The following is an 11,381-nucleotide window of genomic DNA, read 5'->3' as shown; positions in this document are numbered from 1 at the left end:
GAGTCACAGTCTTTGGATAGGTAACTAGTGTGAGGTCGCCCAATCAGGTAGTTTTCCTGGTATGTGTATAATCTTACATAGAGAGCAACGTCCCATGTCTAATCTGCATTGTGGTGCACCTCTTCATCCTGGGATGTGCGGCGGTTACAGGCAGGCTTGCCAAGAGCCGCTGCGGGCCCGGGTATCAGGGGGCGTGGCCTCATCGTAGGAGGCGTGGCCACACATGCTTCCCAAAAAAAGAAAATAAAAGTTTTGCAGCGCGGGGGGGGCGGCGCACTGAGCCCCCTCAGCTTGGCTCAAAGCCAAAGGGGGTGCGATCAGGGTGATCGCTCCCCCCCACAGGCATAGGAGCAGTCTCCCACTGCAGCTCAGCACGCGCTGTGTGTTGGGCTGCTGTGAGGGAGGGGGGGGGCGGCGACGGACCCGGGCCTTCGCCGGGCGCCTCAGGAAGCCCGGGCCCGGGTAATCTGTACCAGCTCCCCCCCCTCTCGGTGCCTCTGGTTACAGGTGGCAATGATATTACTTGCAAAACAGGGCTCTGGTTAGACTGCCTTCACAGACAGAGAGCTGCGACGGTTCGCCGTGGGGTGTCAATCCAGTGGAGGTGCCTTGCTCTAAGGTGTTGCTCCCCACAGCGGCCTAGTCACAACCACATGACCGGGACCAGGAAGTCACCCAGGAAGGTGACTAACAGCCTGCACAGCACTCAAGCCAAAGGTGTTTGACCCACAGCACGTCCTACCCTGGGGTCGCTGTAGGAAGCATCACCCTAGAGCAAGGCACCTCACTGTCACTTTCCAACCTATGTTTGAAAAATGACAGGAACTGATTGGTTGGCACTTTATCTCCATCCACTTTATCTCTCTCCAAGGCTTAGTACATAGGGTCTGATTCAGCAGTGAATGCAAGTTATCGGGAGTCTGCGTGTGCGCAGGACCCATTCTGCGAGTGTGCAGAATGGGTCTTGCATAGTCGCACGCAAATCCTTGAATGCCTCTGCCTGCTTGACAGGCAGAGGCATTTGAGGGTCGGTGTGGGGGCGGGGGCGGCTGCCGTCCCCATAAACGGGGGCCTGTATGCCCCGTTTTCCGGGAGTGGCTAGCCAAGGAGCTGTGTTGATCAACATAGTGTCCTGGGCTCGTGAGCCGGCCAGCCTGATTAAGTTGAGGCTCACACAGCTGGGCGGAGGCTTTCCGCCATCCACCATCGCAACCATTGACCACCGATGGTCATGATGGTGATCCCAGCCTGCGAAATCCGTCGCAGTGCTGGGATCGCAAATGCAGCAGGGGGTATTATACACAACACTTAGTAAATATGCCCTATATCTGTACTTGTGCTCAGATAAAGAGTACTGTACGACAGATGCAGTTTTCGCAGTTCTTATATTTCAAGGAAAGTTTTTGGGCACTAGTCTGGTGGTGTACATGAGGCCACTTTGGCATGCAATGGGATAATTGTAATGGAAAATATACAGAAACATGAAAAGAACCTCTGGGGAATATCTGTTTATTATTGAAGTGTATCTTTTTCTGAGGAAAGGTCTTTTAGTAAAATCTCAATCTGCATTTTTCAAGACTGGGAAGAAAGGGCTCTTTCGGTAAATGTCTTATAACTTACAGAACTAATATATAGGTTCATTAAACTTTATGCAAACATCCAGCTAATGGCACTTATATGGCTCTTATAAATAAGAGCTTTGTTTTCACATTGATGTGCAATGTAACCTCTGGTTGAATACTGCAGCCCACATTTCTGACCTTAAATAATAGTTTATTTGTATGGTAAGAAAATCACAGCATGGAAAGGAGTAAAATAAACATAAGGATTGAAGCTTTGTAGACAATACTAAAATATAGCATTTTTTAAGAGACCAACATTTAGCAAGACAGCACAGCATAAACTAGACAGATGAGGATGTGTACATTATATTTTTTATATAGAACATGTGTTGTAATACCTCTATATTTCAGAAGGTATACTGTAACAACTTTACAAACATACAGGTTTATTTATGAAAGCGTATTAATTAGGGATGTGCAGGCTCGGATAGGTTCGAGTTTGCATGTTGAGTTCGGATTTTTCCCTCCAAAAAAACGGAACTCAGAAAGAGGCTAAACGTCATCTTACATGGACGAACATCATCATTCCTGGACAAAAGGGGATCTGAATCAGACCCACTGTGCGGAAAGGTATTCACATAAGGCTTCCGATGCCTGGAAGTGGAAGAAATTGCGACCGCATTACATATGACTCTTGTATGAGCCAATGTATGATAAATAAATATGGAAATGCAGCGTATTATACTACTCTAAATAAGTAAGAAAAAAAAAATCTAGGTGTCACATAAACTTTGAAATCTTTTAAATCATAACATTTTGAAAGGATTATATATAGACTGAACAAAAATGCAAATCAATCAATCAATCAATCAATCAACAAATCTGTTTTAAACATGCCAAATATTTTTATAAATGCTGCAGTGGTAGAATGATTAAGTTATTTTTTTTATATTTTCCTTAATGGATGTATTGTAGGATGGTGTGAGGATGTTCCAGAATCTATATCTGTGCTTTGTTAATTTTTGAATTGTGCATCAGAAATCCTTTGAATGTATACAATTATTATTACAATACCACTACTATATTTGATGTCGATTTGTGCCCTGGAGCCCCTGACAGTGAGTAAAACAGGACAAACATAAAACGAGGACACGCAGGGTAGACAACGAGGGCTGATTGAAAAGTAACGATCGGAAAAAAATGTGTAGGCAGGCGCTACTAAGGTACTTGTACTTCCCCTAGCTGCTGGTCACATAAGAGGTGTCCCAACCTCCAAGATACATACAGTAAATACAAGAAAGCGCTCCGGAGGGATATTTTTGGAATGTATCTTCCTTTTTAGTATTAGTAATCTTGACCAGTCTAAGTATGCTGCTCTAATCAGTGCAGTCTGGAATAATTGTAGGAAGATTATTCTAATCACGGTGTAATCCGATTTATTGGTTCTGTATGCAATATAATATTCCAAAAACAAAAAGTTGTAGGGAGGGTGTTCTTAGTCACCATTGTTCTGTGTGCAATAACAGTGGCCTGGATGTTCGTCCTAATGGGATGTATCCTTAAAGTATGTCCAACTGGTATGTTCACCTGTGTGCAGTCTTCCACTTCCAAACCATAGGCGCTGCTGTATACGTATAGGCCTCCTCTCCATCTCAAAATTACAGATAGCACAGCATCAGGGAACTTTAGGACACTATAGTGTAAATCAGTGGCTTAACTAGGGTATTTGGAGCCCAGGGCAAATATAAAAACGGAGCCCCCCATGGCAAAAAAATGGGCGTGGTCACGAGGGGCATGGCCACTTACAAATGGGGCGTGTCAACGTGAAACACACCCTTTCTCGTCACTCTGAACATTCCTTTCCATTCCATATGCATCTTAATGCAGTGCCCCTTATACAGTCCCCCTTAGGCAGGCCCCCAGTAGTGGTCCCCTTTATGCAGGCCCCCAGTAGTGGTTCCTCTTATGCAGGCCCCCAGTAGTGCCCCTTATACAGTACCCCCAGTATGCAATGTCCCCAGTAGTGGTCCCTCCTAAGCAGACCCCCAGTAGTGCCCCTTCTACAGTACCCACAGTAGTGGTCCCCCTTATGCAGTTCCCCATCAGTTTCCCTTGTACAATGCCCCCGGTAGTAGTCCCTCTTATGCAGGCCCCAAGAAGTGCCCCTTATACAGTGCCCCAGTAGTGGTCCCTCTTTTGCAGGCCCCCAGTAGTGATCCTCCCTATCCAGTGCCCCTTATACAGTGCCCCCTGTACTGATCCCCCTATTCAGTGCCCCTTATACAGTGCCCCCTGTAGTGGTCCACACTATTCAGTGCCCCCAGTAGTGGTCCAGTGTAGTGCCCCTTGTGCCCCCAGTAGTAAGCCCCTTATATAGTGCCACCCAATAGTAGTCCCCTCTATGCAGTGCCACAGTAGTGGTCACCCATAAGCAGTGCCCCTTATATTTGTGAGTATGTATGTGGTGTTTTTATTGGTGGGTATGTATGTGGTGTTATTATTGTAGAGTATGTGTGTGGTGTTATTATTGGTGAGTATGTATGTGGTGTTATTATTGGTGAGTATGTATGTGGTGTCATTATTGGTGAGTATGTATGTGGTGTCATTATTGGTAAGTATGTATGTGGTGTTATTATTAGTGAGTATGTATGTGGTGTCATTATTGGTGAGTATATATGTGGTGTCATTATTGGTGAGTATGTATGTGGTGTTATTATTGGTGAGTATGTATGTGGTGTCATTATTGGTGAGTATGTATGTGGTGTTATTATTGGTGAGTATGTATGTGGTGTTATTATTGGTGAGTATGTATGTGGTGTTATTATTGGTGAGTATGTATGTGGTGTCATTATTGGTGAGTATGTATGTGGTGTCATTATTGGTGAGTATGTATGTGGTGTTATTATTGGTGAGTATGTATGTGGTGTCATTATTGGTGAGTATGTACAGTATGTGGTGTCATTATTGGTGAGTATATATTGGTGAGTTTTACCAAGCAGAAAAGGGAAGTAAAGGACAAACATTAAATTTCATTTTGTCTTATAACACACATCACAGAGCCACATTAGAAGAAATATACTATTTCCATTATAGAATAAGCAGTATTAGTTTATTAAATGAAGAATATCACTCCTGTAATGGTTCATCTTTAAGAACACACCGAATTTTAGTATATACATTTCCAGGCAATTACTTAATATACAATGTAGAGAACATTCTAGTGACTGCAATATCATACAGAGTGTATTTTAGGTTACGCCATACAAAACAACCCATCCTAGTCACTCTTATTCAACATGAACATCCTAATGACCCATATAAAATACAGAGGGGGATTTCCAAATGCTGGATTTCACCATAAACCAGAAGTTCTCCGGCAAAATTGACTAATCAGCGGGTTCTAAACCTGGCAGTTTGGTGGCCGCCAAAAAAACGCTGTCAAAACACATTTTAGAATAGACTAGAACAGGGCTAGGGCTAAAATTACTAGTCAGCAGTTTTGTGTTCATTTAGAAGCCCCCATCAAACCGCCACCAAACCACCGGGTTTAGAACCCACCATTTAATAAGTTTTGCCGCTCATTTCCAGTCCTCAAGAACCACCAACAGGTCATGGATGTCTTTACTCATGCTCAGGTGAGTTCATCTTTGTTGCTGAGTCAGTAATTATCCCACCTGCTTCCACTGACAGAAATCCTGAAATCATGACCTGTTGGTGATACTTAAAGGTTAAGGTTGAGAACCACTGCAATACAGCAATTTTAAAAACAAACAAAGAAAAACAACAACCATATATCAAGAAAATAAAATGTTCACTGTACAAGGCCTATACAAGTTATGTCCTTCCAATATCCAGCAAAGTAAAGTTCTTTTTTTTTTTTTTTTTTTTCATAAAAGAGCCCTGAAGCTGGCCACACACTAGACCAGTGGTTCTCAAACTCGGTCCTCAGGACCCCACACAAGTAATGTTTTCCAGGTCACCCAGCAGGTGCACAGGTGCAGTCATTACTCAGCAACACATTTTAAAAGTTCCACTAGTGGAGCTAATTATTTCACTTGTGATTCTGTGAGGAGACCTGCAAAACATGCACTGTTTGGGGTCCTGAGGACCGAGTTTGAGAACCTGTGCACTAGACCAGTGGTTCTCAAACTCGGTCCTCAGGACCCCACACAGTTCACTTTTTGCAGGTCACCCAGCAGGTGCACAGGTGTATTAATTACTCGCTGACACATTTTAAAAGATCTACAGGTGCAGCTAATAATCACTAGTAATTATGTGAGGAGACCTGCAAAACATGCACTGTTTGGGGTCCTGAGGACCTAGTTTGAGAACCTGTGCACTAGACCAACTTTCATCCAACCACCCAACTAGTTGATTGGCTGGAATGAAAATCTGGTAAGGAATGGGAGTAAATGATGATCAGCAATTTGCTCCTAAATGCCAGAAAACAGATGAAAATGTTCATCAGACAAGTTTGTTAAATGTTTGATCTAAACAATTTGTTCAAACAACAGTTGTTTTCCATTGTCCAGCATCTGGGAGCAATTTGCTGATTGTCATTTGCTGTCATACCTTACCAGATTTTCATTCCAACCAATCAACTAGTTGGATGTTGGATGTAAGTTGGTCTAGTGTGTGGCCAACTTTAGTTTCTACTTTCATCCTTTCTTCTCCTCCTTAGTCTTTCCACCTCTCCTTCTTCACTCTTTCCACCTCACCTCTCTTCCTTTTGTCATTCCACCGTACATCTCCACCTTAGTCATTCTACCTCACCTCTCCTCTTTTAGTCATTCCACCTCACATCTCATCCTTTAGTCGCTGCACTTCACCTCTCATCATTTAGTAATTGCACCTCACCTCTCCTCCTTTAGTCATTGCAGCTCGAATCTCCACCTGTAGTCACTGCACCTCACCTCTCCTCCTTTAGTCACTGCACCTCACCTCTCCTCCTTTAGTCATTGCACCTTACCTCTCCTCCTTTAGTCACTGCACCTCACCTCTCCTCCTTTAGTCATTGCACCTCACCTCTCCTCCTTTAGTCACTGCACATCACCTCTCCTCCTTTAGACACTGCACCTCACCTCTCCTTCTTTAGTCATTGCACCTCACCTCTCCTCCTTTAGTCATTGCACCTCACCTCTCCTCCTTTAGTCATTGCACCTCACCTCTCCTTCTTTAGTCACTGCACCTCACCTCTCCTTCTTTAGTCACTGCAGCTCACCTTTCCTCCTTTAGTCATTGCACCTCACCTCTCCTCCTTTAGTCACTGCACCTCACCTCTCCTCCTTTAGTCACTGCACCTCACCTCTCCTCCTTTAGTCATTGCAGCTCGACTCTCCACCTGTAGTCACTGCACCTCACCTCTCCTCCTTTAGTCACTGCACTTCACCTCTCCTCCTTTAGTCACTGCACCTCACCTCTCCTCCTTTAGTCACTGCACCTCACCTCTCCTCCTTTAGTCATTGCAGCTCGACTCTCCACCTGTAGTCACTGCACCTCACCTCTCCTCCTTTAGTCACTGCACCTCACCTCTCCTCCTTTAGTCACTGCACCTCACCTCTCCTTCTTTAGTCATTGCACCTCACCTCTCCTCCTTTAGTCATTGCACCTCACCTCTCCTCCTTTAGTCATTGCACCTCACCTCTCCTTCTTTAGTCATTGCACCTCACCTCTCCTCCTTTAGTCATTGAAGCTCAACTCTCCACCTGTAGTCACTGCACCTCACCTCTCCTCCTTTAGTCACTGCACCTCACCTCTCCTCCTTTAGTCACTGCACCTCACCTCTCCTTCTTTAGTCACTGCACCTCACCTTTCCTCCTTTAGTGATTGCACCTCACCTCTCCTCCTTTAGTCACTGCACCTCACCTCTCATCATTTAGTAATTGCACCTCACCTCTCTTCCTTTAGTCATTGCAGCTCAACTCTCCACCTGTAGTCATTGCACCTCACCTCTCCTCCTTTAGTAATTGCACCTCACCTCTCCTCCTTTAGTCATTGCACCTCACCTCTCCTCTTTAGTCATTCCACCTCACCTCTCCTCCTTTAGTCATTGCACCTCACCTCTCCTCCTTAAGTCATTGCACCATACCTTTCCTCCTTTAGTCACTACACCTCACCTCTCCTCCTTAAGTCATTGCACCTCACCGCTCCTCCTTTAGTCACTACACCTCACCTCTCCTCCTTAAGTCATTGCACCTCACCGCTCCTCCTTTAGTCATTGCAGCTCAACTCTCCACCTGTAGTCACTGCACCTCACCTCTCCTCCTTTAGTCACTGCACCTCACCTCTCCTTCTTTAGTCACTGCACCTCACCTCTCCTTTAGTCATTGCACCTTACCTCTCCTCCTTTAGTCACCTGCATCTCACCTCTCATCATTTAGTAATTGCACCTCACGGCTCCTCCTTTAGTCATTGCAGCTCAACTCTCCACCAGTAGTCACTGGACCTCACCTCTCCTCCTTTAGTCACTGCACCTCACCTCTCCTCCTTTAGTCACTGCTCCTCACCTCTCCTCTTTAGTCATTCCACCTCACCTCTCCTCCTTTAGTCATTGCACCTCCCCTCTTCTCCTTTAGTCACTGCACCTCACCTCTCCTCCTCTAGTCATTGCACCTCACCACTCCTCCTTAGTCATTCCACCTCACCTCTCCTCCTTAGTCATTCCACCTCACCTCTCCTCCTTTAGTCACTCCACCTCACCTTTCCTCCTTTAGTCATTGCAGCTCACCTCTCCTCCTTTAGTCACTGCACCTCACCTCTCCTCCTTTAGTCACTGCACCTCACCCCTCCTCCTTTAGTCATTGCACCTCACCTCTCCTCCTTTAGTCACTGCACCTCACCTCTCCTCCTTTAGTCACTGCACCTCACCTCTCCTCCTTAGTCATTGCACCTCACCTATCCTCCTTTAGTCACTCCACCTCAACTTTCCTCCTTTAGTCACTGCACCTCACCTCTCCTCTTTTAGTCACTGCACCTCACCTCTCCTCCTTTAGTCACTCCACCTCAACTTTCCTCCTTTAGTCACTCCACCTCACCTCTCCTCCTTTAGTCACTGCACCTCACCTCTTCTCCTTTAGTCACTCCACCTCACCTCTCTTCCTTAGTCACTGCACCTCACCTCTCCTCCTTTAGTCACTGCACCTCACCTTTCCTCCTTTAGTCACTGCACCTCACCTCTCCTCCTTTAGTCACTGCACCTCACCTCTCCTCCACGAGGCTAAAGTTAGCTACTGTAAGTGAATAAGAAGCTGGCAGAATAAGAAGCTAACTTCAGCCTCAACTCACCTTCTTAGTCTTTCCACCTCACCTAACCTCCTCAAGTATTTCGGCATCCGAGGGGCTAACTGATGACTGCTTATTGCTGCACCATGTCCGGCGGCTCCTCTTCATAGTACAGTATATGCAACGTGACATCATGACATCACATTCACAACTTACAAGCAGCCGGGAAGCTTACAGAGCAGAGCTCAAGGAGCTGCTATGTATGCGGCTGCCAGCAGCAGCAGCTGACAACCGCCCAACAGCAGTATTTATAATAATTTTAAAAATGCCCGAAAACAAGATGGGGCACATGACCTGGTGCCCCCTTTGAATCCGCCAGGACCTATGATGTTGCTATACAGTAACTCACTGCATTCTCAAGTTTTTTTTACCTCTATCTAAAATGTGGGAGCAAATGTCATCAGTTTATAATTTAGTGGTTGTAAAGGAACAGGCTGCTACTGTCCCCCCAACATCTCAACACCTCATTACATGTGTGGATGTTGCAGCTGCAGCTGTGGTGGGTAAATTGTTGTTGCATTAGATTGTACGAGATCTCTTTCAAAGATTAGCCAATGTACTGTGTACGTCCACGTGTAGAGGGGACAACTGTAAAGAGCACACACGCGCAGGGGGGGTATTGAGCATCAGTCAGAGCGGTGGTGTGGCTGTGGATAGAAGGAGGGACAGGCCAGACAGACGGTATGCAGTCGGGGAGCCGGCAGACTTAATCCCGTCAGCCGGTTCCCGACTGTCATATCCCGGCAAGGGTCTAAAGACAGGCATCGATCTGCCGACACCCGGCATCCCGATCAAGGGGACGCCGGGCGCCAAGTACAGATAGCCGCGGGGGGTGGGGGGGGTGGGGTTAGGTTTAGGGTCCCCGGGGGGGACTTAGGGTTAGGAGTTTGTAGGTTGCTTGAATGTGAAAGTCCTTCCTCTAAATGTTTAAACTGGGTATTCTTCTTTTAGACTGTATGACATTAGACCATGACGGGTATCGTGAAAATCACCCAACAGACGGCCAGAAAGGCCAATTACAAAAGATACCAAATGTTTATTTTAAAAAAAAACATAGGTTCAACATTTAAAAGTTCTGGTTCACATAAACAAAGTAAAACACATAACATAGATCCAATAAATCAATGAGCCAAGGACAGTGTAGATATGGTTTTTGAGACCCACCCTCACCTTTAAACAGGTGTGAGCTCAATAGGGAGGGATTCTTCACACAACTGGTCAATGGAACCGTAACTGGTAAACCCTACGCGTTTCATCTTTCGACTTCATCAGGGGTAGGTATAAAAAATTTTTTTATTGATAACCCATAGGGGTATGATTTACAGATAGTAATCGATAGTAGGTGTGTAACGCTGTACTTCAGCTGATTAATCACGACCCATTCGGGCCCAACTATGATCCAAGTCTGGTAATCAAATATCTACTCCTAATGGGTTCATAGTAGCGATCAGAGTTAAACTCAAATAGATTTATAACATTTAGTGAGTCAGCAGTAACTGTCCGAAGCTCCTCAAAATTAATCAAAAAGCCGCTACGCACCTTGGTATTCCCTTCTGTGAGAGCAAACAGATGTGAACCAGTCTCAAGCTTCCAGGATAGCTTGAGACTGGTTCACATCTGTTTGCCCCTGACCACTGCTGCACTACACACATAAGGAGCAGGCACACAGACCAGAGTACGTGGGCATCCACATGGGCATAGAGGGGGAATACATTTTTATGGTGAGCGCAGCGAGCCACCGTGCCTGAAGCATGGCGAGCGTAACGAGCCCGCAAGGGGCCACTTTTGACCCCTCGTTATCATCCATGCCCCTTCCCATTTGATGACAGGTCATGTGTGTGTGACATCACAGGTACCCTGGAGCTCAGTATTCTAGATGTAGCCATCCCGCCATGTATATGAGAGGAGGAGCCCACAGAAGAGGTAGGGGCTGGGCGTGTACTCTGGTCTGTGCACCTGCTCCTTATGTGTGTAGTGCAGCAGTGGTCAGGGGTTTCCGTTTTACCCTGCTTCTCTGAAACGGCACCCAGCAGCCACTATCGCACCCTGCCGTAATTACAGCTGCCCGGAGCATCTTCAAGATTCTCTGGGCACTGCTGCAGTTCCTAGTGCTGGCGGCCCCACCCCCCCTATGAGCGATGTCATGCATAAAGGTGGCGCGGCCGGCACAGGGTGCTCAGAACCTTTGTTACGGGCTCTGGTAGCTGCCAATCAGCTTCTAGATATAATTTATCTAATCCAGTCTACAAAATGAAAGTTAGAAACTGATTCGTTGCTATGCAAAACTTCTCAATTTGAAGGTTTGATACAACTCCCCCTCCTGAAACAATGAGATTCACAATATTAATAAACAATAAACAGGTCACCAGAAATACAGAGATTTACGTTAGTGTTTCTGAATTTTTGTGGCCCAAGAAAAATTGGGAGATTGCTTCATCTATTATAACAAGTCATACTCATAACTAAGCTGTGCAATATCGAAGAAGATATCACTTAGTATATGTGGTCAATACTGGATATAACTATCCTGTTAAATGA

This window comes from Taudactylus pleione, unplaced genomic scaffold (genome assembly GCF_031769625.1).
Source record: "Taudactylus pleione unplaced genomic scaffold, aTauple2 ptg000139l, whole genome shotgun sequence".
NCBI classification, from domain to species: domain Eukaryota; kingdom Metazoa; phylum Chordata; class Amphibia; order Anura; family Myobatrachidae; genus Taudactylus; species Taudactylus pleione.
Note: the sequence above shows the minus strand (reverse complement) of the source record.